Raw genomic sequence first — 27760 nt, forward strand, 5'->3', positions numbered from 1 at the left:
AAGTACATCAAGCACATGCATTTGGAAAAGGACACTATGAGGAAATCCTGGCAGAGGGAAGAGTAAGACTAGAAGTATTTGTCTCTGTCACACACACACACACACACACACACACACACACACACACACACACACACACACTCCACTCAAAATTGATTAAATGTAAGCCCAAAAATTATTCAACAGCTAAGAGTGCATATAGGGAGAAATATTGATGAGCAAGAACTTTTTTTTATGAGTGCATTGTTAGAAATATAAAAAAACACAGCAAACATGTTATAAATCATTGACTCTAGGCAAAAAGTATATATGTAGTATTCCTGTAAATTAGCATGTATTTGACATTTTTCATAAAAAATGCTAAATAGGAAAAAGGATAACACTGATGGCCAACATCAACACGTTGCTGAAAAAAATCAGAAGATGGAGCCAAAAATAGATCCTTAGAAACCAAAATTAGGAATTTTGAGTTTGATAAAGGTGAGAAACAAACAAACTAAACTAAATTACAATTAAAAGTGGGAAAGGCAGGAGGTGTGAGGGGATTTTCTCCAAGAGAAGGCAAAGAAAAAGAAAGAAGTAGGAGAGGGAAAAGGAGAGGGCCTCTACCAGGACTGTGGAGGTCAGTGGGATGGAGCATGCATGGTTTTAACAGGGCTAGTGTTCTGTTTGCAGGGCTTTATAAAGGGCAAAGAGATTTATACAGGAGTGAACTTCGAAAGAAGCATGGATTTCATGAAAGAACAGTGTGTCTGGATTCCTGAAGGTACAAGGTATAGAACGACATTTAGACTATATCTATGGTTTGACTATGGCCAAAGCTTGAAATGTGAATAGAGGCCCACTGGAGCACTCAAGAGAAGTCTTCAAGTCTCTACACTAAGTATTCCTAGAACACTAGCTAAACTGTAAATTTGTAGGCTCCACTCCAGCATCTGTTGAATCAGAATCCTTGGGGCAGGGCTCTAGCTAAGAGAGTCTTTTAACTTCACCCTCTCTGTGGTTATCCCTCTCTTCCTCTCCTGTTCTCTTTCCAGCTTTCTCAAAGCTACTGCTCCCAGAACTGTAATTTGCTGTAGCATTTTTGCATGGTTATTTTGAATCCAGACTCAGAGCCTCATGCTAGCACAAGCTGCTTACCTATGGATCCATCCCCTTGGCCCTACCTCAGTTCCAATTACACAGATAAACAGATGGGGATGAAGACAGAAAACAAAGCAGAAGCATCTCTCACACAGGACAGCCACAAGTCCACTCTAGTGACTGCAATCATGTCCTAAGCACACAGTGGCAGGTTCTACAGCACAGTGCATCTCTGTCTACAGTGAGAAGAGCCTGAGCCAGAACAGAAATTCGGGGCTCTTCCTAAGAAACTTCTAAACACAAAAAGTCAGCTGAACTAAGCGGACCTTAGTAACGGTTCATTTCTGTTCAGTGCAAGTTCTTGGTTTGTTTAAGGGCTAATACTAAAATCTTCCAGCCCTGTCCCTGGTCCATGTACAGCATTTCAAGGACGGTGCTCTAAAAAGATCCTTGGATAAAATAGACATTTAAAACACACAAGATGTACTGCAGTGATGTCAATAAACGTACCAGAATTATTCCTCTCCTAAGCTTCAGAATTATTCCATCCCTAATTCTGGGATGGACAGAGCAGCATCTGACAGACCACATCTACACGCTTCAGGCCATGGTTCTGAAGACAGCAAGAAACTCACTTGCAGTTCAGTTCCTCACAGAAAATAATGCTGCAGGCAAGTGCCTGTATTCATAAAGGAGGGAGGGGCAAACCCCCACAGCACTGAGGGGTGCTTTATGGCTTACTTTTATTGCTGTTCACCAGGAGCAGTCACCAGAATGACCTGGGGAGCATAAAAGCCACAGAACAGTTTTTTCTATGCTCCCCAAGGCTGTTAGGAAGTATAAAATACACACCTTGAACAGAATAAATGTATGCAGCTCCAGGAGGTAATAAATCACTCCTGCTTTATTGCTGTCAGTCACAGGTTCTTGAAGGGCAAGCTGCACTTGATTCTTGACTTGCTCTTTGCTTCACTGACCAGCAACTTTTCTTAGAAATTACAAAGTATTCATTGTCGACAACTAAGACTTTTAGGGGAAAAAGGTCACATCATGTTTTTAAATTTTATTTCATAGATATTTCAGTTCTATACTGCAAATCCCTATTGAATACCTACTGTGTGCTGGGAACTCTTTCCTCTGAACACAGGAATCAAAACAGAAAAGAGTAATCTCATCAATGGGAGCTCATATAATACTTTAAAGGAAACAAATATGTTGCACATAAATGGAAATTAATGTAGAAAGCAATTAGGGCTATAATTGGATAAGAAATTGGAAATATTAAACTGACTATGTTCCCATAGTAGGAACTTTTTAAAGGAACCTTTAAAGGATAAGCAGAACTTCAATAGGTAAAGTAAAAGAATAAAAGGCAGTCCAGGCACAGCACAAAACTGAACTTGACTGTGAAGGGTGTAGCCTTTTCGGGTACTGGAGAGAAGTGCTGTGGAAAGAGTGGACAGCATGAGAACCTGCATATGGCCTCACAACTCCAAGTGCATTCATGGAACTGTCGAAATTTCTAGGTTACTAGATGATGGAGGTTTCAGAGTGAGGGCCTCTGAGGCTCGGAAATAGATACAGCCACACTAGAGAAACTCTGGATGTCATACTGGGGAGTCTAAGTGAGGAAGAATTTGCATAAGATTCACAAAGAAGGGATCAGCTGAGGGCAGACTGTCACAGTGCTGGGAACTACCTATCTCCCTCTCCAGCAGCAACTCCACTCTGGGATGGCCTTTGCTGTGCTCCTTCCGCTAAGAGAGTACAATATGAGCAGACAGGCAGGCACTCTATGACCTGGAAGTGGAAACTTTTGAAAGAACTGTAGATTTTCTCCATACTCTCTGCTCCTATACTTTCCTTTGTGTGGAGAGGTCTGATCTAATTGACAGCTCAGAATTTAAAGAACTATGGAACAGGCCTGAATCCTTCCATCTGATCAGACAATATTGAAGGACTATAACTAATAAAACAGAAACACGCCTTGGCCATTGTAATCCAGTCTGAGTTTCTGAAATTTTTGTTGCACTGTACAATGTAGGAAAATTAATTACACTTCTAAAAATAAAAAATGAAGGCTATTCATTACACAAAACTGATTACTTTTAAATTAGATTATTTATAAACATAATTATTAGACACTCATACATGGCAGTTTTGACAATTGTCTCCCACATATGTGCCTGAATTTAAAATCAAAATTTGTACTAAATATTCAATCATGAAATATTGCCCTGCTCCAAAACCTCTGTGCTTCAGATCTTGCATGAAAAGGTAACTGAGGAAACTCAAAATGCATCAAAGATTTGAATGTAAGAACTAAAGCTAAGACTCTTCGAAGAACATGTAGGGAACAGCTTCCTGACACCAGAGTCAGCATCATTTCCCAAAGCACAGACACCAAAGAAAACATGAGTCATTTAGACTTCATCAAAGTTAAAACATTGGTGCTTCAAAGAACACTGTTGAGAGAGTGAAAGACCCACAGACAGGGAGACACTATTGCACATCATATATTCGAAAGGGAATTGGTCTCAGGACATGTGAGAAGTTCCTAAAACACAAAAATTAAACCCTACTTTAAAAACTGAACAAAGAGGAAAAATCTATGTATAAATTTCAGCTACACATATTATTTTGTCTAAGTATCAGTGATCAATCCCTAGTGAAATGCAAGTCAAAGTCACAATGTGATGCAACTTCACAGTATTAGAAATGCCATTAGAGAAAATGACAATTAAACACATAGCAAGTATTGAGCAAATGCAAAGAGAGTGAGCCCATGTATACTTCTGGTGGTTCTGTAAAGTCATACAGCTACTGCAGAAAACAGTATGGTAACTACAGGAAAAAAAAGCCGATGACATATGACCATATGATCCAATTTTCCTTCTAGATATGAACCCAGGTGAACTAAAATTAGGGACTAGAAGACATGCTTGTACATGAATGTTCATGACATCATTATTCACAAAGGCCAGAAGGTAGAAGCAACCCACATGTCAACTAAAGGATAGATGGATAAACAAGGCTAACAGAATATCATCCAGGCCTAAGAAGAAAAGAAATTAGAATACATGTTACAAAATAGATGAGCCTTCAAAGAATGTTGCATTTAAAGTACCTGGAACAGCAAAATTTATAGATGGAAAACAGAAAGCCAAGTTAACAAGGGTTGAGGAGACACACAGGTGAGGAATTACTGTTTCTGAGGTTCAGACTTACAGTTTGAAATCACTGAGACTGTTCCAGAGATATATGGTACTGACAGACACATAAAGTTATGTATATACTTAATGCCACTGAACTGTGCATTTAAAATAATTATGGTAAATGCTCTGTTGTATACATTTACTACAACAAAAAGTTATCTTGAAATTTATTGGGAAATTCATATATATATATACGTATGTGTGTGTATATATATGTACATATATATATTACAGAAGACACAACAGAAGTCTTAATTGCCTTACAAATAATAATAATGTAAATTCTATATATTCTTTCATTCATATAGATGTAGTTATTCTTGTAACTATAAGTTGTACTTAGCATATTATGTCTATAATTTATCGCTTTACATTATTTTTCAAAAAATGGTAAAACACATTTCTATTCATCTCAACATCTTCAACATCTTTTATTCTGCATAGTTTAACTTATGAAATATTATGTATTGAGTGCATAACTCCCCCCTTCACTGCACAGAGCCCTGCCTTCACAAAACAGAACACAAATCACCTGCAGCTCTGCCTTAGCACTCAGCACAGCCCTCACTAAACATGTATTTATAGGATTACTGAATGAATTGTGATTTTTCTTCCCACTGAACTGCAAATTCCATAAATGAAGAGATGACATCTCTCTTTACAACCCATGTCCAGCATAATGCCTGACGTTTATTATTTAAGTGTTCCATGAAGTATTGAGAAAATAATTCTTCCCTGGTCATCTTTATACAGATATCTTTGATCATGTTTTGTAGAGAAGATTCTGTGGATGTACTTCTGCCAATTGTAAAATATGTGTTTAGGGATTATGACATAGTGATGAGACTACAGAAGATGTTGGAGTCTTTCCATGACAATGTCTAGGCAACCTTCCTTTCCCACATGAACTCTCAAAGCTCAGCAGCATGGAGGAACCTCTTTTCTGCTCTCTAGTTCTATGACTCTGAACTGTGGAAACACGCTTTTAAAATGAGTCCTTTCTGCCTAGGCTCAGTGTGCCAGGCTCTGCTGACTCCCCATGTGAGACCTTGATTTGGGGGATGTGGGGATGTGGAGATGTGGAGTTGCTTGGGAGGGAGGGCTAGGGGGTGGGAGGAGGGTCTGTGGGTGGTATGTAGGGTGAGTAGAAAATTTCTTAATAAAGAAAAATGAAAAAAAAATAAGTCCTTAAAACCCTGCAGATATAAACTGTCCTATTGCGGTGTAATCAGAGAAGTTCATTCAAAATTCTTACCTTGTACAATATAAGTAGCCCCATCCCCGCCTAAATCTGTGTTTGATCAAAGTTCATATATCATGAACATGAGAAAGTGAATGAGAACACAACACTCATGTCTATGGAGGAAGAGAGTTAGGGATTTCAGTTATTATAGACAATCTCACAAATACTTGGCATAACTTGAAGAATCCTGTAGTCTATTTCTAAAATGTATGCCAAACAATTTGTATTACTTGTTACAGGTTCTCTGTTATTGACAGAAATTCTTTCCATTTGTCTGTTTCTTTAACACTCAGTTTTACCTTATCTCTATCTTTTTGGAAGACTAGCAGTGGTCAGTTTGAAAAAGTGGAAACAGTATAGAGGATAGTATGAGAAAAAGAAGGCATTACCAGAAAGAACCTAACTATAACAACCACCAATCAAAGGGTGAAAGTCTGGATTTTAGTAGTGTGGATGAAAAAGGGAAACAGAAAAATATTATTAGCCTGTCTCAGGTTTGAGAAAGATGAAAAGGCTAAAAGTCGATCTGTGGTTTGGTGTATGAGACACACTGTAGGACAAAGTGAAAGAGCAGCGTGAAAGCAAACTAGGAAATATCACACACACACAGGGTGAAGCGTTGCGGAGCTGGATCTCTCCTTCCACAGCGCCAAGCCTGGGGCAATGCCTTTACCCACTGAGCAATCTTGGCAGCCCAGCAAAGATTTCCTAAAGAGAACACAAAGAGAAATGCATGAATCTGGACTTCTCTCAGGTGAACAAGCCTAACAAGGGACAGCAGGGCAAAATCTAGCCATGGAATGGGAGAAAAGTAAGTTCAATCTCTATGCCTAGCCGAGGGTGCACACTTGAGACATGTAGTCTTTGTATGTGGCATTGCACCAGTAGGAAAAGGGTCAGCACACTGAGACTGGTCCCACCAGTAGCAGTTTCCTGTTCTGTTTGGTAGCACATGTAGCTACAGTTTTCCTGCCTTGCCCACAGTCAGGACAAATCTTTGCCACCCGCCAGTCCCACAGCTGCTCAGATCCAACCAAGTAGACATAGAGACTTATATTGCTTACAAACTGTATGGCTGTGGCAAGCTTCTTGCTAACTGTTCTTATAGCTTAAATTAATCCATTTCAATAAATCTATACCTTGCCACGTGGCTCATGGTTTACCGGCATCTTCACATGCTGCTTGTCATGGCGGTAGCTGGCAGTGACTCCCTCCGCCTTCCTGTTCTTTCTTTTCTCCTCTCTGTTAGTCCCACCTATACTTCCTGCCTAGCCACTGGCAAATCAGTGTTTTATTTATTGACCAATCAGAGCAATTTGACATACAGGCATACAGAGCATCCCACAGTCTGTTGATTTTGTGAAAATTAAGGATGCTGCATACTCAGTATCTCCTCATACATATGTTTGAACTGTGGCATAACACATATGTGGCACATATATGTATAATACTGCAATGTAAATGTCACAGATAGAAACAGTCTGTTAAGATCTGACCTTTAGATCTATAGTCCTAGGCAACACTCTTTGAAAAACTCAGTAAAAGCTTCCTTATAAAGTTTTTTAGAGTACAGAGACATTATTACAAACAATAATTATTGCAAAACATTATGATTGACAATATAATATTGGCTGTCAGAAATTTAGATATTGTTCCCAAGTGGTTTTAATGGATGTAAATTTTGGACACATGTCAGGGTTTAAAATCTTATTATATTAAAACTAAGACTAACACTGGATATTAAGAAACTGAAAGAAATTTCCTCATTGTTCCATTAAGTATCATAGAAATCTTATTTCAATCAATACATCTGATCTTTTCAAATTAAATTATCTTCTTAAATGTGGAGAGAAAAACTAAAGATGTTCTGGAATGAAATCTTTGGTTTGTTTTACATTTTTTATGATAAATTTTATCTAAATGTAATTATTTTAACTAATTAAAATTTCCAACTAGCTGTTGCTAGTTGTTAGTCTTTTATTTAAAAAAAAAAAATTTCAATTCAAAGAGACATTCCACATGTTATGATTTAGCTTACAACTAAAAACTTTTTTCATAAAATAAAAATATTATTTTAAATATATTGAAGCTGCTACAAATTAACTTATAGGTTATCTGGTATTTCATAGTGCCTCCTCTCATATCCCTGGAGACATTATAACATGGGTAACACTCAGAGAAAGACCTATTTATCTGAAGTATATTTTCTCCAACCCACTCTGTACCTATGTTCCTTTCAGAGTTAAAGACCTGGAAGTAAACAGAGAAACGCTCACTCTTCAAAAGTTTACCTTTCATAAAAGAGAAATAACCAATAAGTTCTAAAAAAGACAACTCTGTGGTATTATGGGGGGTTTACCAAGAATGAGCTGAGGAGGAGCGTGGAGGAAGACAGTGAGCAGGGCTCTGAATCGCAGAAGAGATGCATCTGAGTTTGAGAGCAGCCATAACAGAGGACCTCAAACTGGGTGACTTGGCAGAAAAAACAACTGTCTCACCTTGAAGTTAAAATGTGAGTTCAAGACACCAGCAAGTTTGCCATCTCCTCTCCTGAGAGCTGAGGAGAATGTCCCTCAGCCTGTTCCTAACATCTGGTGGCTTGCCAGTAGAAGCATCCTCCATCTAGTGCTGTATTTCCAATGAGGGTGTCTGTCTCTCTGTCCAGGTTTCCTTGCTGATATTCTGATCTTGGGCTTCTACTTCCAGAACTGTGGGGCATTCACACAGGCTTCCTGTGGCCACACAGTTCCTGCCACACCAGCATTCACACAGGCTTCCTGTGGCCACACAGTTCCTGCCACACCAGCGTTCACACAGGCTTCCTGTGGCCACACAGTTCCTGCCACACCAGCGTTCACACAGGCTTCCTGTGGCCACACAGTTCCTGCCACACCAGCGTTCACACAGGCTACCTTCTGCCACACCAGCACCACTAGCAGACTAATGTGTGAGACAAAAACTCTGAACTTTGCAGTAATTGGTATTTAGAGTCCTATTTTAGAAATCTCTGAAAACTTTAAACACAAATCCAGAGAATCCTGAATGTTGATATGTAAAAAATTTTTATCCTGAAAAGAACAAAAAATTTTCTTTGGAAAAAATTACCTCTATTGTTTGGATTATCCAAACCAAGGAACACTCACTACAGTGCCCAGACTGTAAAGCCATCTATTGCCTTTATACCTCATTTCAATATTTTGATCAACAGAGACACTTTCTAATTGCGGACATTGTGATTAAAATGAACATTAAAATACATTTCCTGAGTTTCCAAATAGCATTTTATTAGATAATGTTGATATACTTTAACTAAGACTTTAAAAAAATGTTATCAGCATATGTTAATTATATGTAAAACAGGACTCATATATAGGACACTCATATATACACATAACATATTTGTTTCATACTCAGCCCCATTACCCTTTCTTCCCCTTCCCCTTCTCCCTCCCACTAATCCCCTTCCTCTCTTTCTAGCTAGCCCCATTCTGTCTTCTTATGTTTGTAAGACCCAGAGAATTTCATGAGGGTTGCTTGCGATACATCGGCACCTGTGCCTGCACTACTGAAGGAAATGCCTCTGCCTTACCCAGGAACCAATAACTTCATATAAACCCCCAGGTGCTTTTATGATAACTTGATATATCATATTGACCAAATAAAAGCCAGGAACAATTTTTCTTCTGATTTTCCTAAAATTGTAGTAAAACAAGCCATGATGATGACTGGCTATAAATTCAAAATCCAAGTTGTCTTCTTTGTCTCTCTAGCATCAGCTACCTAGAAAAGATCACTTAAGGTAACAAATTCAAAGTTTCCCCCATGTTATTTTCACGACAATCATCTCACCCAGAACTCAGGGTAGAAATTTGACTATCCTTTTCTTTTCAGTCAGCAAGTTTTCTTTCTGACATACAAATAAGAAAGTGATAGTCCTTTTGAACAAGCTTTGAGATGTCCTAATCAGTCTAGGGGAAAATTCTCCTCAGAGTGAGGCCTCTAGGGCTACCCAAGACCAGGAGAGAAACTGATATCAGCAAAAATTGGAAGGGAGGCTCCTTCTAGACCACTGAATCAATAAGTGCCATCTTGCTTATTTTAAAATCAAAAGCTCACAAATCTTAGCTATCCTAACCACTGTCTTACACCTTTCCTCAGTCCTACAGTGGCCACTGCTTAATTGCCTTCAGGTTAGAAAGTCAGTGCCTCTGAAGAGAAGGAAGAGAGTTCCCTCATTTTTCTCCTAATTCCTGATGAAACTCTTTTTGTGTTTCCTGCCGTCCGTGACAATAGCAGTACAGTGCTTCTAGATGAATAACAGAAGACAGTGCAGCAAATTAATACAAATGAAGTCGTTCCTGAGTGACTCCATCTGCTTTAGAAATAAGGCTTGGACAATAATGTGGCCAAGATCCAGATAATTAGGCCTGACTCCAAATGCAGGCACACAGGTAACTTATAGCTTCATTAGTGCTCTTCAAGAAGGCAGAAGTCCAAAAACTAACCTTAATAGAGGCAGTCTATGAGCCACTGACAATCTGCTTGATATTAAAAAATGAACTTTGTTTTGCAACGTTGCATGAACAGTAGGCAAATAACATATGCAACTCAAAATACCATGGACCAAGGCATGGCTTAGCATCCCAGATGCCAGTCTCAAAATGTTGGAGAACAAAGCCCTTAATTTTCGTTTACAGAATTTAATCAAAAGCATTAATAATCTAACAACTAGGAAAGGCACATAAGGTGTCTGCAAGTATCTTCCCTGTGCAATCAACAGGAAGATTATTAGATAATAACAAATGTTATTCATCTTCATAATGGCTAAATGACAGCCTGCTTAGAGTAACAAATGACTTCTCCTCATTGATGGTTACAGAGTGAACATGACCTTCACGTATTTTAAGCAAACAAGTTCTCTTTCAAAGACTTCAGGAGTCCTCTAATTGATATTGATAAGTTGTTCTATCTTTACCCAGGGACACCGGCCTCTTAAGATGCTGTTTCAGTTGAGATGATTTGATCAGAACGCACCCTGAAGATTGCCCACTAATGTTTATTCATAAACAAAATTCGTGGATCACAAATGTAATTAGTTAAGTGCCATACAAAATAAAGAAATGTTTCCTTTTGGGCTTCCCTTATTTATCTATTATGGATCAGTGAATTTCCAAATACAGGCCAAACATTTAAAAAAAAATAAAGATCTTAATATTGAATTTTTAAAAAAATATCCTTATTTCCTCTGAAGTACCAGCATTGCACATCACTGGTTCCTACAACAGTCAGTTTCAAGTGAACACAACATGGCTTCTAAACAGCCTTGACACTCACAGCAAGCAGGACTTATGCATGCCTTTCCTAGGAATTTCAGATGGTAGCTTTTCACCTTTCCAATCAGGACCTTCAGCAATGAGTGCTGAAGACTTGGTGGATGTGAGGTCATATTATGACACAGAGGCCATCAGACAGAGGAACCTGCTTCACAGCTGGACTTCCAGGCAGAGCAGCAGGCACAGCAGCCACAGTCACTGTCTCAATCTAGTAAGGCAGCTGTGCCTGTAGACCCCCTCCCTCTGCTACTGAGGTCTTACTTGTCTGCTGGACCCTACTGTGATGAGCAGAATTATATCCTTCCCAAAGATTCCTGGGACTCGTGAATGTGCCACCATAACGGCTGAGTCCTTATTAGGAATCCTGGTATGGGAGGAGGTTGGAATACTTCACTTTGAAGATGGAGGGTCCAAAGAACAAGAGATAAAGAGCCTAAAAGCTGGACAGGGTAAAGAACAAAATTCCCCCATAGGTCTCAAGAAGGAGCACATCGCAGTAATTCACTCCTTTGAGGCCTGTTGAAAACTGCTTTGTGGTTTTGCTCTCCAGAAATGGAAAAGAATGAAATGATAATTGGCTCCATAGTCATGAGAAACTCATATACCTATGAATGTTTTGAACTGACACCTGGTCAGTGGCTAGTGCTCCTGATGGTGATGCCTCCCTTTTCAATGCAAATATCAAGGACAGAATTCCAGGGATGGTTCTTTTCAAAGCAAAACAATAAGCTAGTTACTCCTTTTCTAGATGAGATTTGTACATTTGGGGTAACACCTGGAGATAAGAAAGAAATAAACATTGTTTCTAAGCACAGATATGATACTACATGTTTAAATCTGAATTTCTTCTCCTCTACTGACAACAGGCCCAACTAAATGTTCTCTAAATTTACTCCTAGCTCTGTGATAGGAAGTTAGTGCCTACACCATAGTTGTGAGCTAAGTGAAGAGCATGCAGATGTGCTTACATTTGCTTCATGAGCAGGCCAGCTGCCTTAAGAGCTTTATTGGATGATTATCCTGATTACTTCACCTCAGACCCATTTCCTCTAAGGGGAAATTTTAGCTACAAATCAGCAAAAGTTGTTTATCATCCACCTGCCCTTTCTCTGGAACTGAGCACATGCATTGATTTTGGAACATGGTTATCAGGTTGTCATGATAAATCAACTAATATCCAAGCAAGCGATGTTTAAAAAAAAGATATTTGGGATTTTCCAAAAAAGTATGTGACACATGTCAAGCACTGGAACTCAGAACTTAATTTAAAATCCTCATGAGAGATTTTATTCCTGAAGCCTGTGACTTTTCCAGGAGGATCTGCATGAAGGAGCGTTCCAGCCAGGAGAGGGAGGGGCCTCCCTTGAAGCTTTAGGCACATAGTTTAAGTTAACGAGACATGGAGAGAGCAGGTGGATAATTCGATGTTCACATGCTATAATGGGCCAAAGGCTAATTATTGTTCACTGCAAAATGAATATAAAAGTAGCAATTATGCTTTCATCATGGTAGATGCGATGTATTAAAAGCTATCAGCTTTCCCTTCTGTAATAACAGCTTTTGTCTGTTTGTACCAAGATGTGCAAAAGGAAGATGGATATGGAAATAGGTCTCTGGGACATTACACCAGAAAAGCATGGATTCCTCTCTGCCCACTTCTCCTTCAGAGACACAGAGGGCATATGATGCCTGTGGTTTAGTATTATCATGTGAATATGATGCTTTTCCTCCTGCTTGTGAAGTGATGCCAAATTAATACAAGGATTTAATACAAGGATTTCTCCTCTGACAAATTCTCATGTCACCTGTGAGTCACAATAAATATGGCGTTCAGCAGGTAAAAGTCTCAGTGAGCAAGCTCAAGCTGGCAGACCGGAAAAGTGACAGCTGCCCGAACTGGGTTCATTCTCCATCTTTGCCAAAAGCATCCAGCAAACTGTGCTAATCAACCTCATACTATTACTGCTGAAAACAAGAAAAGGAACACACACACACACACACACACACACACACACACACACACACACACACTGCTCTTGCCTAGATGGCTTGATAGTATGTTGTATAAACTGGACATGCAGGACCCAGAGGAAGATGACCACAGAACTTTACAAGGCATGATGGTCCTTCCAGTTTCTGCTTCACAAAAGAAACACTTGCAGACATTCTGCAGGACACAGGGAGAAGCAACTGATGAACTTTTGCCAATAGGAGAGACAATCCTTTAAATTCCCTGCTTTACTAAAAAGTCTGCCAGAGACTCAAGGCCTGTAGTCTGAAAACAGATGCCCAATGTTGCAGAGGAACTTTGGGTAACTGTTCAGGCAGCCAGATGTCTCTGTCATTTCCAGAATTATGGAAGTTGCTTGCAATTCACTTCCAGTTTACTTAGGTAATATTATAACCTTCTTGAGTCTTTGATATAGTTGAAGACTAGATAGTTATAATTTTCCTTGGTTATTATAAACAATAAATTATATATGAAACTTTAGACTCACAAATATAGGATAGATGATAAAACATTTTCTTTAATTTTGCCAAATACAAATAGACCAGATATTGTAACTGCAATTCTTTAATATATTCTATTATATGTAATTTTACTATGTTAATGTTGAAAACCTTCCTTTTTGATTAGACAGAAAAGGGGGTGAGCTGTGTGTAGCAGGAATCTTAAAGAGTCTTGTGAATAAAATCAAACCTGAGGCCAGTTATTGGAGTGAATGCTGGAAGATCAGAGAAGTAGAACAAGTCACAGCTACCTCACCTCACCAGTTCCTCAGCTGATCCTGTTTCCTCAGACTGGAAGCCTCTGAGTCCTCATCCAGATTGGGTCTCAGCTGAACTGCTTCTCAAAAACCTGAAAGAAAGCTTAACCAGCCAAAAGCTTCCAGTTTCTGTTCCTCAAGCCTTATATATTCCTGCTTTCTGCCATCACTCCCTGGGATTAAAGGCTCTCTTTGTGGGATTAAAGGCATGAGTCACCATGCCTGGCTGTTTCCAGCGTGGCTTTAAACTCAGAGATCCAGAGGGATTTCGACTCTGGAATGCTAGGATTAAAGGTGTGTGCTAACACTGTCTAACCTCTATGTTTAATATTGTGTCTGTTCTGTCTCTGACCCCAGATAAGTTTATTAGAGTGCACAATATTTTGGGGAGCACAATACCACCACAGCTGTGGGATGTCTTTCTGTATGCTATGAATATGTGTTGCTATGACTGGTTAAAAAAGAAGCTGCTCTGGCCTATGGCAAGTCAGGTTATAACAAGGCAGGAAATCCAGAAGAGAGACAGGAAGAAAAAAGCCTAGGCGGAGAAGATGCCAGCCAGCTGCCAAAGGAGCAACAAGATGCCAGCAGACAGGTAATGCCACGGCCATGTGGCAACATATAGATTAATAGGAATGAGTTAATTAAAGAGGAAAGAGTTTGCTTGCCAGAAGCTTGAGCTATAGGCCATACAGTTTGTAAATAAGTCTCTGTGTGTTTACTTGGGTCTAAGCAGCTATAGAACGTGTGGGTAGGAGAGATTCAACCTGATTGTGGGACCAGGAAGGACTAGAGAAATTTCTGGCTACATACACACACACAAAAAGAAAAGAGAAGAGAAGAGAAGAAAAGAAAAGAAAAGAGAAGGGAAGGAAAGAAAAAAAGAAAAGGAAAAAAACAATAAAATACAATGAGTAAAGTTCAAGGATATTAATATTGTGGGATAATTCATGCTTTGAAGTAAAATGAAAAGTCAATGAGTTCTAGCAGAAAGAAAGTCATGATTCCCTTACACGGGAGAAAGGAAGCAGAAGATGAATCATAGGGAATTCTTATTTTTGACTCCAAGAAATGAAGATAACTTTGCCTTTGTCTGCTAAAAAATATCTTACCACTTGAAGACATCTAAGACTGTGAGCATCTATTCTTGCATCCAAGGGCCATGCCATGCTGTCCAGATGCTCTTTCCTACTCTTGATTCTGTCTTAGCTCCTGGTTAACAAATTTGCTTTCCCCCATAAGCTGCCAATGGTTTGTAGACAACTCCTCTTCTGTTTCCCAGAATTCTATAAAGAGGCCAACAAGCTCCTTAACATGTCTAGGTTGGACAGACCCATAGGTATTAGCCTGGCAGTTTCAGGATTCTTACATGTGCCAGACAATGGGTTATTGGACAGCTATGAGGGAAGCAGGAATATAACATGGCAAACAGAAGTACAATACAATACAATGTTTTTTACTTAATACAAACTGGGTTAGCCAAACTGATAAAGATTATTTTATAGGGTAGTGTTGGGCCCCATAAGGCCTGGGTGTAAGGCCCAGTGTAACTTCCCGAGCTCAAGTTTGGCGACCTGTCCTGGGACATGACTTCTGCATACAAGTGACTCAGCTCTACCTGACCTAGAATTGCCTCTGCCTAGTAACTGCTGAGATAGCATCATCTCATTGGCCCGCTATCCCTACCCCATCTCCCCCCCCCTCACCCCAACCTATATAATTCCACTCCTGATGCAATAAAGTGAGTTCCTGCTTTCACAAGTCTCCTGGCTCAGTGTGCTTCTGGGCTCAGTGTGCTTCTCTCTGGTGGACAGGGGAGGTCTGGGCTGTCAGCAGTCACCATCCAGTTCAACCCCAGGGAGAGACCAGCTGGACCAGTCCTGCCTCTGTCCTACCTGTCAGTCAGACCAACAGACAACTGGGTAGGAAGTCTTTTATTTAGTCTTTAAAGATACTTGTCTGGGGTGTTTCTGTTTTGCTGCAATGGTTGTCTTTCTAAGAACCCACTGAGATATCAAAATCTTAAAAACCCAATTTAAGTTTTCCTGGAAGGAGATGCAGTTTACTATTTTGTACTCTCAGAGCCTTTAAGGATCTCAGGATGGAAGCTAGAACCTTGCTGTTGCATTAACTGACAGCTTCTACACTGGTCCTGGGCATTGTACTAGGTAAGTTCTCATAATCACCAATGATATTTAACCCAACTGGATCTGTCCACAAGGCCTCCTCACTAATGGATGTTCGGAACTATGATAGACCAGTGCACCTGAGCCCTGTCCATCAAGGGTAGGTACAACTGAGATATGTAATATCCTTAGAAGCTTCTAAGTTGCACCTGAGCCTGACTATTCTCATTCTGGCCTATGCCAGGCACTTTCTGAGGCTTATGAATACATCTATAATACAAATTATATCTAGGTGGCCTAATGCATTCTACCCTGTGGCTGCTGCAATCTAATATTGATTTTATTTAGAGCAAAAAGAATTATTGGATAGCAAAATTTAAATTTATATTACATAAAAATTCAATATTTTAGGGATGCTTTACTTCATATGTATTATAAAAACACTGTAGCCACCAACCTAGCCCTGAAGCCGAAATATTTATGACTTCCTCCTATTCTTTACACAATAATTTCTCCTCATCAAGACAAAGCCAGGAAACACTGAATTTTTGTGGCTTCTCTGGTGTAGGTACTTTGTGTGGCTGTTCTTTCATCTAGCTACTTTTAGGTTTCATTGAAAACAGGCACCACCTCATTCCAGCTCCCATCATTCTTAGTTTGTATCCTGGTTTTATGCACCCATGTCTGTTCAAGGAAATTACTAAAGTTGCTGATGTGGTTTTCATGTAAATATTCCCTCCATGTCATGAAAGGAGGAAATTATGAAGATGTCAAGTAATATTGAATGTAAATAAGCCTTTCAGCTTACTAAATAAACCGCTAAAGAGTAGGATTATGTCAAGGATCCTCTGATGGCTGATAGTCGGAGGTAATACAATACTTCAAAGATTACAAAACGCCAGTGACTCTTTTGAGTGCTGCTGTAGTTTGCCTTCCACGAGGATTCAGATCTAAAGCTTGCCTTACTGTTGCCAACAGGGCTCTGGAGCCACCAAAAACAAACAGCAGTAACTTAACGAAGAGCCGAACAACTCTGAGGCTGCTGAAAAGACGACACGGGTATCAGCACTAACGCTGTGCCTCATATTTCCAGTTTATTCCCAGAAGTTGAAAGGCACTGGAGGGCGCACTGTTCATTTTCAACAACCCACTAAGCTGACCTAGCATCTGAAAGCCATTGAAAAACAGGCAGACACTAATGTGGGAAGACCCGGGTGAATTGGAAGCAAAGGCCAGAGAAATATGCTAGTAACTGGGGTAAGCTGCATGTCATAAACTGTTGTACATGGTCTGCAACATATTTACTGCCTAAAACCCACTGGCTCCTACTTCTAAATCCTTAAACACAAACATAGGAGCCACTTTATGTGGCCCTGGCTACTCCAAACTGCAGAAAACTGAGAATGAGAATTGAAACAAGTCTGTTGTCCAAGCATTGGTGGGTGAAGGCCATGCTTGGTCTCAAACTTACCCTAGTAAGAAATTCCAGAGGAGACACTGAGCTGAGTGAGGTGAGCATTTGTATGAGTCTTTTATAAATGAATGATCCCAGAGAAGGCCAGAAACCAGAGAAGGAAGGTTAGAGCATAAAGATAATCTAAGAATGGCACCTGAGATTACATGTCTGAGTTGGTTCCACTTCCTGGCACCAATTATTGGCTGGGGAGAAGGGGACAATATATCAACTCCTAAGCACTGTCTTCTCTCTGGGAGGCAAGACCTTGTACCAAGATCAGGATCTTTAAGAAGTCTCAGGTATTCATCTTCCAAAAGGAAGCATAAGAGCCTGAGCTGTGGACACAAGAGACCACAGAATGTCAGAGGGTTTCTCTGTGGAATCTGGGTGCATCTCTGGTAGGAGATATGAGGCATATGTGGGATGTGACAGAAGAATTTACTACTGAGTGGAAAAATATGAGTTCTCAAGCCTTTTAGACACCTCTGCTCCACCTCAGTAAGGTGAGAACCCTCTAACCCTAGCATGTAGTAAATTGAAAATAATAATAGAATGGTTACCATTTATGGAACACCATTACAACATAACAAAGACTGTTAGCCAAGTCACTTTATTAAGTACTTTGTAAATTTTGCATGGTTGTCCAATTTGGGCCGTAAATTATGCAGGCTCAAAATGACCAAAAATACTACCTTATTTTATGATCCAAAAAAATATGTGTCACAAAGAAAATCAGAGGGGAAATAGGACAGGTGTAAACCGGCTGCATCTGCTTGACACTAAAGCCTTTGGTCTTTCCAACTCTGCCACTTCTTGAGCTGTTCATGCAGGAGGGATGTGCATAAAATGGATTTCAACACAATATTACATGTGGGAATATGAGCGTAAGAGAAGGTGTGGTAGAGGGAGTTGGTTTAACTTTTATAGGTTTAGAGTAAAAGGTCTCCCTCAGGTCATGAACGAACACTTGGTTCCCAGCCTGCTGGTAGTCCTGTTTTAAGAGGTTGAGTCACCTGGAGGAAGTCCACCAGTGTGGCCTAGCTACACTTAAGGTTCCAGCCCCATGCTTCTTCCTGGTCTTCTAAGATTGAAGAAGCCACCACACACCCCTCCTTTGTGATGGACTTCCTCTCTGTGATGGACCATATCCTCAAATGTGAGCGAGGCAAATCCTTCCCACTTTAAGTTGCTTTTTACCAGGTAATTGGTGACAGTACCAGGAAAAGGAGCTGACAAACGCTTTGTCCTGGAGGGTATCACAGCTGGAACGACAATGAGCATGGGCGCCCTTCTGTGGTTTGAGTTTCTCAAACTAATTTTTAATTTAAAATGAAGGCTTAAGACTTCCTACTCAGTTTAATGACTAACTTGCATGTTTGTTCCTATGTGTTTTAAAACTACAACTATCAATCTTGAAAGGAGACAAGAAATGACCTGGAGTATGCCCAGGATTGTTCATTTCCAGAGCTAGCCTTCAAGGAGTCTCTGTGAGCACACCTAGGACTCTGAATTTCCTACAAGAAATCGGATAAAGATTTTTTTAAAAATCTGTTTGTAACAGTTTGTTTAAGAGGAGTAGAGGTGGGGGAAATCTGCATTCTGATTATGTTGTATGAGAAAAGAATCTATGTTTAATAAAAGGAAAAAATCATTTGGGTGAAAAAAATAAAAAGAACAAAAAGCACACGTTTAGTTAAGAATCTCTGTCTTATGAGAGAGGGTGATGGGGCAGAGGGGCCTGGAGGAGTGGAGAGAAAGAAGTGGGAGAGGAAGGGAGGGAGAGACAGAGACTAGCCTCATCAGTTGACAAGTGAGAGCTTGTACGAAAGTTAGGTCTACCTGCATCTCTGTCTAACCACTGACCTTGGGCTGGATGCTAAAGTTATCAATTTGGATATCAACTACACTGGACTAGGACCAGATATATTTGAAAATACAAATGTGAGCACTAATTCAGTATGATTTTCTTTTTAAGCAATTCCAAAAGTAGTAGGAGGAAGAACAATCCGATTTGCTGGCCAAGTTCTATTCTGGGATTAAAATTAAAATCTGCCTGTTTAAAATTTTTTGGGTAAATTTCAGTTACTGAAGGCTTCTTTATCACTTCCTGTTATAGTGACCATTGACTAAGAACTTTGTCTCAGTGACAGTATCAGGTGATACTCTGTAGCAAGTGTGGAAGGGGTCTATAAATCCAAATGAGAATTAAAAGATATTTGTATTGATGATGTATGCAAAATTATATTCAGTTAAAATGTGAAGGTTTGGCTTTGATTCCATAGCAATACAAAGTGTGTTTCAAGTGTTTTTATACTTGGATCTTATAAAGATAGCTTGATATTGGCAAGCAAATTAATGTATGTGATTGATTAAGGATGCTTCTCATCATTTAGACCAGTGGTTCTCAACCTGTGGGTCACATATCACATATCTTGCATATCAGATATTTACATTACAATTAATAACAGTACTAAAATTATACTTATGAAGTAACAACAAAATAATTTTTGGTTTGAGAGTCACAAGACATGAGGAACTGTGTTAAAGGGTTATAACATTAGGAAGGTTGAGAACCACTGATTTAGATGAATAGCAACTTGTCACAGAAAGGGAAATCTTATGGGATTCTCTCTCTCTCTCTCTCTCTCTCTCTCTCTCTCTCTCTCTCTCTCTCTCTCTCTCTCTCTCTCTCTCTGTGTGTGTGTGTGTGTGTTTCTTTCTTCCAGAAAATTTTCAGTGTGCCTTTGGAATATTTAGTCAGAATAAAAACTTGTCTTTCTTTTGTATAGAAGGATTTTAAAATATATGCATTAATGAGGGACTCAAACAATGCCGTCAACAAGAGAAACAGCAGGGTGGGGAACTGAGAAGGGATTGAATGGCTGAGGGATGTGGAGGTAAACAAATGCTGAGCAAAGAAAAAGAACAAGCAAGCCACACATGGTCCCTAATTGGAGACCAAAAGGCAACTGTGCCACCAGATGGCAAGCAGGGCAACGGCCACTTACAACCGTTAAAAGCAAGAGCATTCACTCTAATTTCTGATAATGTTTCTGTCTAAATATGGCGAAAATGCCTCTTTTGGCTGCTGTTGGCTATTGTGATGCAGCAAGGAGGGTCTGTTGTAGAAACAGAAGGCTAAATCCCACAGGGACTGCATGGGACTATGGGAACAGAGAGATAAACAAAGGCAACACACTGAGATGGCCGATTTAGAAATGCTACTGAAATCTCATGTTCTGGGATGAAACTCTATGACACATTGAGGACAGGAATGAAACTTGTTTCCCACTAGTTACTCAAGTTACTCCTCTTTGAGCCACTGTCTTAAGTCTGGTGACAATGATTCTCAGATGTCACTTAAGAAAACAATCTAGCCTTCCTTTCAGGCTTCAGATTTCTGTGCCTTCCAGAAACATGACCAAGAGACTATTTTCATGTACTTATTATTTGTAATATTGATGTTCAAAATCTAAGCATAGTTACCATCAACCCAGAGAGCTCTGCCCCACATACAGAAAAATGTAAAGTAAGGGGAGGACATTTAGGAATCAAAGGTGCTATACAAAAGTAGTGCTAATGTCTTCATTTAGAAAATGTCCTAGTCATCTTGTTTGTTCACATTTGCAGAGTTTTGCACTTTAAAGATATCAGTAGTTTCATTAGAAATACAGTCCCTGGCCTAGCAAATTGGGAGTATTTAGAAAACAGAAAGGTGGAATAGAGGACTTATCATTGAGAAATTGCAGCTTTTCATTTGGAAGTGCTCAGTGATGTCCTGGTTGATTGAAACTGCTAATCAAGGCAAAAGATGTGTGATTCAAGCAATTATAGAGCAAACAGTTTCTCATTTTTGAGACACACACTGGATGTCTAAGCAAGATATTAACAAACCTCTTGGAGCACTTCATACCTTCATATGTTTTTAAATATTCACAATTTCTTTCTTCTTTCTTTCATCTCTATTATGCTGTGGGATGTCTCTTTGTATGCTGTGAATATGTGTTACTCTGATTGGTTGATAAATAAAATGTTGATTGGCTAGTAGCCAGGCAGGAAGTATAGGTGGGGTAAGCAGACAAGGAGAATTCTGGGAAGAGGAAGGGCTGAGTCAGACACAGAGGAAGCAAGATGACAAGGCAGAGCCAAGAAAAGGTACATGGCTAAACATAGATAAGAATTATGGGTTAATTTACATGCAAGAACTAGTCAGTAATAAGCCTTAGCTAATGGCCAAGCAGTTATAATTAATATAAATCTCTGTGTGTTTACTTGGGGGATGCAAGTGGGAGAGATTTGTATTAATCACTGGCCGGGCTGCCAAGACACAGGAAAACTTCTGAATACGCTATTACATGGCTACCTACCTATAAACTAGAATAACACCTTCTAGATGTTTTTCTCTTACATTTTAGATGAGCACTAGAGAGACGGCTCAGTGAGTAAAATCACGGTCTAAGCAAGCATTAGAACCTGTTCGGATCCCAACACCTATATACAACACCTATATAAAAAGTCAGGAATATCCATGCACACTTGTAATCCCAGAACCATAGGAGGCAGGCCTTATGGAATCACTATGGACACCAGGCTAACCTCATGCTCAGTGAGTAGCCTTTCTCAAAGGAGTGAGGTAGAAAGTGACAGAGTAGGACACAAGATGAATTTTTTCCTGTTGCATCTCTGTGCTTACATAATCATGAGCATCTGCAAGTACATGCATACACATACACACACAGACTCATGGACCCACATACCTCTCTTTCTCTCATACACACACACACACACACACACACACACACACACACAGGCACACACATTCGTGAATATACATACTCTCTTTCACAGAAACAGATACACAGAGACAGAGAAATAAATGCAGAGACAGAGTGAAGGAGAAAGAGTGAACTGGACACATGAAATGAGGAGTCGCGTGTAGACTGATCAATAAAATACAAGCAAATGAATAAGTGCCAGCTCTGGTGTTAGAGGGTACAGAACAAGATTGGTGTGTGATGATTGATTGGGATATGTACTCACTCACCTGTGTATAAGCATTAGTATGAAAATGTCTCTAACATTTCTAGACACTGGAGCTTTTGCTGAACTTCACAGCCAGTGTTAACAATATACTTTAAAGTTACTTAAGGCAAAAGACTGCTGTCTGACTGTGTGCTCAGTCTTCTTGTTTAATCCACCTTTAAGAGAACAATGTAATCTCCCACCTTACTTGCCTTGGATTTCCAATTAGTCAACTTTTACAACATATGGTTAGATACTCATTTTCCTGGCCCAAGAGTAATGTATGTGTATTGATATATTTATGTGTATGCTGTGATAATAATTTTCTGGAAACAGAATGTGGGCTTAAAGCAGCCTTATAAAATGAATATCTTCCATAAATGCTTATGGAAACATATGGATGCTGCTTGATAAGCAATGATTTTGTATTAGTGTGTCTGGGTCAGTTGGAGTCAGTGACTTTATCCCGTGTAAAGCTCTGCTAAAGACTTCCTTAAAGTATCCCGAATTCCTTTCCCACCTGATGCAGCGTGTTCTGTTCAATAAATGCAGAGCAAAACCTTTTGTTAGGACGGAAAGACATGCCCAGACAGACACGGGGACAGGGACAGATCCCAAGACAGCATTCAGGCAGGCAGATTCAGACTCAGATGGCCAACAACAAGGGACAGCAGAAGACGCGGGAAGAGTAGAGAATTGAAATCTGGTCTTACTCTTGTTCAAATGACACCAGTGGGAAGTGTTTTGATTTGATATCTATTCTTAATGTGAGACTGGCACATTGTTGATGACTCTGAATTTGTTATTAATGAATTCTGATTTACCACACTCACCAAGCAGGGGTGCAGGAGGTGAGATGCAAACGGATGAGACAAACAATGCCATGGTCTTGATACCCGTCCCCTGAGTAGTTCTTGGAGCTAGCTCTTGATCTGGGGCAACCCTTCTGAGTCCTCCCGTTATTAGGTAAAGGATATGGACTCCACATCAACTAAGAGAGCAATGGTTTACATTTGAAAAGGAGGATAGATCCCAGAAAAAAAGGCTCAGGCAAGAGATATCAGCATCAGGGTCAACAGTCCCAGAACCAGGGAAATAAGTGTCCTGGTACTGAAGGCAGAAGAGGGTATTGACATGGTGTCCCTACAGTCCATTGACACAGACAACTAACTGGTCGTAAGCATTTCTTCTGCTTTCGGTTCTTTGTTGCTGTTGTAAAACATCATGACCAAAAGCAACTAGGAAGAAAAGGGTTGATTTCTTCTTACAACCCCCAGCTTATAGTTAGTCACTGAGAGAATTGGGGCAGGAACTTAAGGCAGTTGATTGAAGGCAAGAAGCAGAGACCATGGAGGGCTGCTTATGGTTTCCTCTCCTGGGTTTGCTTAGCTTGCTTTCTTAAATAACCCAAAGCTACCTGACAAGAGTAGCACTCCCCACAATGGACTAGGCCTTCTCTCACTAATAATCAATTAATTAAATGTTCCACAGACATGCCCACAGGACAACCCGGTGAGTGAATTCCCCAACGGAGATTCCCTGTTCCTACATCTGCCTAGTTTGGGTCAACTTATCAAAAATCAAGGAGCACAGCATGCCTAGGGACAACTAAACACCTAAGAGTTAGCTGCATGCTATTTTCTGGAGCAACTAAGTCACAGCCAAATGTCAATGAAAGTTACAACCCCAAGTCATCAGACATGGAAGATTACCCAATCTGTGCATTTAAGATTCAATGAACATGAATCAAAATGCCATTAACAATCTGCAAATGACTCTGATAAAATCTTGGCAATCCAAGGTTATATGTTTGCCAAAGGCCTAGATGAGGCTATTCTAGGACTGAGCCTGGAGAAAGATAGACACAATATAAATAAACAAACAAACAAAACTGAGTAAGACAGACATCCATAGACAGACACTGAAGGGTCAATCACCTGCACAGGTTAACAAGGAAATATATAGATAAAGCCTGGGTTCTTTTTAATAAATGGTAGTAGGCTCTATCTGCTTCCTGAGTAAATAACTGACTAATCCTTTAGATGTGGAATGTGGTCAAAGGAGGCCATCTGAAAAAGACAGTATTTTGTAAGCCTGTAAAAAATGATGAATGCACCAACTACAATTGTGGTATTAGCTTTCTTCCTTACATCATTAGTTGCCATTGATGATCAGTGTTCCCAGATTCTAAGGTTCATAGAACATGGGGAAATCAAGAACCTTTGGTAAGTGATTCAAACCATATAGATATATATCTCTGATTATCAAAAGATGTGTCATCACAAGTTTCAAACAAGACTTACAAGTCCTTTTAGGCATAAATAAGCAAACAATACATATCCATCCACAGCCTAGTGTCTTGCCCCACATCTCTACCCTGGGGTTCAAATGGACACACCGAAATCACTGTAGAAAAGGAGTCTGCAGAGTCTCCTCCGATGAGGACTGCAGGTTTTGCTCACCCGAGGCTGCCTAGGCTGAGCCTTCCCATGCCAGCAGCTAGACAGATACCATGGTTTGCAATGCTGAGGAATGTCAAAATCAATGTGGGACCACCCAAAGAAATCAGCATAATTACAGAGAGAATGGTGTTCTGTCAGAAATACAGAAAACTGAATTCCACTGTTCTGTGTATGGGTGAGACTAATACCAATCCCTGTATTTTGACTATATTATTTGTCGAGATGCTGTATTGAATAGTTTATCCTAACACAAAAGCCTTCATAGTACCTGCCAAAAAATCCATTGCTCATTATTTGTGAGCATATTATTTCATCTCAGATATGAGCCTGGATGAATTACACCTGTAGCTTTTTTTTTTTTTTTTTTTTTTTTTTTTGGTTTTTCGAGACAGGGTTTCTCTGTGTAGCTTTGCACCTTTCCTGGAACTCACTTGGTAGCCCAGGCTGGCCTCGAACTCACAGAGATCCGCCTGCCTCTGCCTCCCGAGTGCGAACTCACAGAGATCCGCCTGCCTCTGCCTCCCGAGTGCTGGGATTAAAGGCGTGCGCCACCACTGCCCGGCCACCTGTAGCTTTTATTGGGACTCTTTTGTACAGGGAGAAACAGTTTCTCCTATAAAACTTTGCAGGAAAGTAGAGGTACATGGACTCACTGGGTATGCAAAACCAGCCCAGTGGACCGTCATGAAGGGGGAATTTGTGAGGTAACACTTCCCAGTGTGCTTCAATTCTAATAACTACAACTTTTACAGGATCCTGAAATGAATTAAATCTAGGTTTTCACTCCTACCCTCATACAGGTCAATTCATCAACCAATTACTACCATTACTATATATGAGAAAATATTATGAATAAATGATTCCCATGTTCCTGTGTTATCAAAGTGAAAATCTAATACCTAACTTGTTCCCTTTGGGCATAGTGTTTTCTTGGCACAATATTCAAATGAAGAAGTAATATCATAGAAATAAAGTCATAATTAGTATATATTCATCAATTATGATTTTAATTCCATATTGTGCAAAATCAAAATTATCTCAAAAGATTTACTTTTTAAGTCATCACAAAGCATGAAATTTAATTAAAGTGATAAAATAAATGCCACTAATTTTGTTGAAATGTTTAAACCATCAGAAATTCTCTTTGCTTTACAAAATTGCCTATTTTATAACACTTAACATTCAAATAAAGGTAGGTAATTCACCAAGGACTACAATATAGTTCTTCTGAAAATACTTTCAGAATCCAATATTACTTCAAATAAGTCATAGAAGATTAATGTTACTATTGAGAATTCTAAAATAAATTACAGCAAAAGATCAAATTAGCATAAATGTCTTTTATCCTTTAGATCTAGCCACATAATTTTCTTCTGTTTTAAAATACAGCAATAATTAAAGCTTAAAGTTCCTAGTCTCCTAAATTGATCCTTCAACGAGTGCTGGAAATATTTAATATTACTGACAACACAGAAAGCAACTGGTAGCATCCTTTTTTTTTATTAATTCTCTTTGGAAATCAGTCAGACATAAATGTTATGAGTCTACACATTCAATACACCCCAGGGCTGTTTATTTTTTTCAAGGCTTGGTCATCTATTTGTCACTCTTAAAGACTTTGATTGGGCTCAGTTCTGGAAGCAGAATCTCTCGGCGAGGACAGCCTACATCTCTTGGCAATCTGTTCCTGGTTTTCTCTGGTTTCCTTCGTTCTTCTTGGGTGATTTGATCCTGGGCTTCTTACCTTTTCTGTTTAAGGGCTCCCTGACAACATATTAGTAGACACCATCTTCTTTAGAGAGACCAAAATTTTTCAGGTTCTACTAACACTTTTGGCCCTAACCACTGGTTCTCAGTAGTATCTGTCAGTCAAGGAATATCATTTCTTGCCTTTTATATATATATAATAACCAAGTTGTGAGCATTCAAACTGGCACCCATAGTGCATCCCTAAGTAGATTTGAGGTTTCCTGTCTTCAGGTCCACTTGGTCTACAAAAAGAAAGCCTATTACTCAACAGCACATGTACTCTTCAGTGGGTAAAGACACCTTGCCTCATGGGAAATCCTTGTTTGTCATTACCAGTATTGATTGGGACAAAGTAACCTTCCACTTTCCACACAGAGCATCAGCAACTACTTCTGTGGCCATGTGCTCTTTATAGAAAGTACAAAGATTTCATTCATCATCCACTTCAATGAGTTTCTGACAACCCGGGGTGGGAAAGAGATATTCAGCTTCATCTTGACACAGCTGAGTGCCTTCGAGGTGCCATGAAAAACAGCGGGCCTTTGCCTCTAAGATACCTTTTTCTGTAAATGGTGATCACTCACTACATGGGCTGAAGTGCAGCCCAGTTGCTGATTTAGAAGGTCCTAACTTACAAACAGTAAAATTTCATTTACATAGAATGAGTATGTACTCTTAATTTCAAGGACGATAATTCAACTTCTCCATGGAATGTACAATTTCAAACAGTTGTCACAGGTTAGAATTAAGAAGTCATATTTTTTAGATTTAAATCCCATTTTAATCATTTACAATCTTTTTGCTTTAAAAAGGATATGTATTCTATCATGGTTTTGGTCTTTCATGTAATATGGTACAATAACATATCCTGTCCTAGAGAGTCATCAGGATTAAATGAATAAATATGTACAATTGTCTTAGAACAATGCCCCATGATCAAGAGCTACTCCTTTAAAAAAAAAAAAAGTATGGATACTAACAAGAAAAATATTTTCTATTTAAATGCATTTCACTTAAAACCTTGTGATAAAAGTACTTTGTCATATGGCATTATTGACTACTTTCTAAATGTACTCGTTATCACCTAATATAGTAAGGATGGTTACTGAGAGTCTCCTTAGACCCTAGCCACCTGGATCATGAGCAGTATCGTGGCAAATTCAGTTCTGTTCCTAGTGGGCATAACTGAGCCTCTGTGTTATTTGTTCAGATCTGGGTTCCTGCCCTAATTCTAGTTCAAAACAGATTGCATGCTGCAGGCCTCTTGCAGAGGACAGCCTGCTGCTGGTAGTATTCTAAGCTC

Source organism: Peromyscus maniculatus, chromosome 11 (assembly GCF_049852395.1).
Source record: "Peromyscus maniculatus bairdii isolate BWxNUB_F1_BW_parent chromosome 11, HU_Pman_BW_mat_3.1, whole genome shotgun sequence".
NCBI classification, from domain to species: Eukaryota; Metazoa; Chordata; class Mammalia; order Rodentia; family Cricetidae; genus Peromyscus; species Peromyscus maniculatus.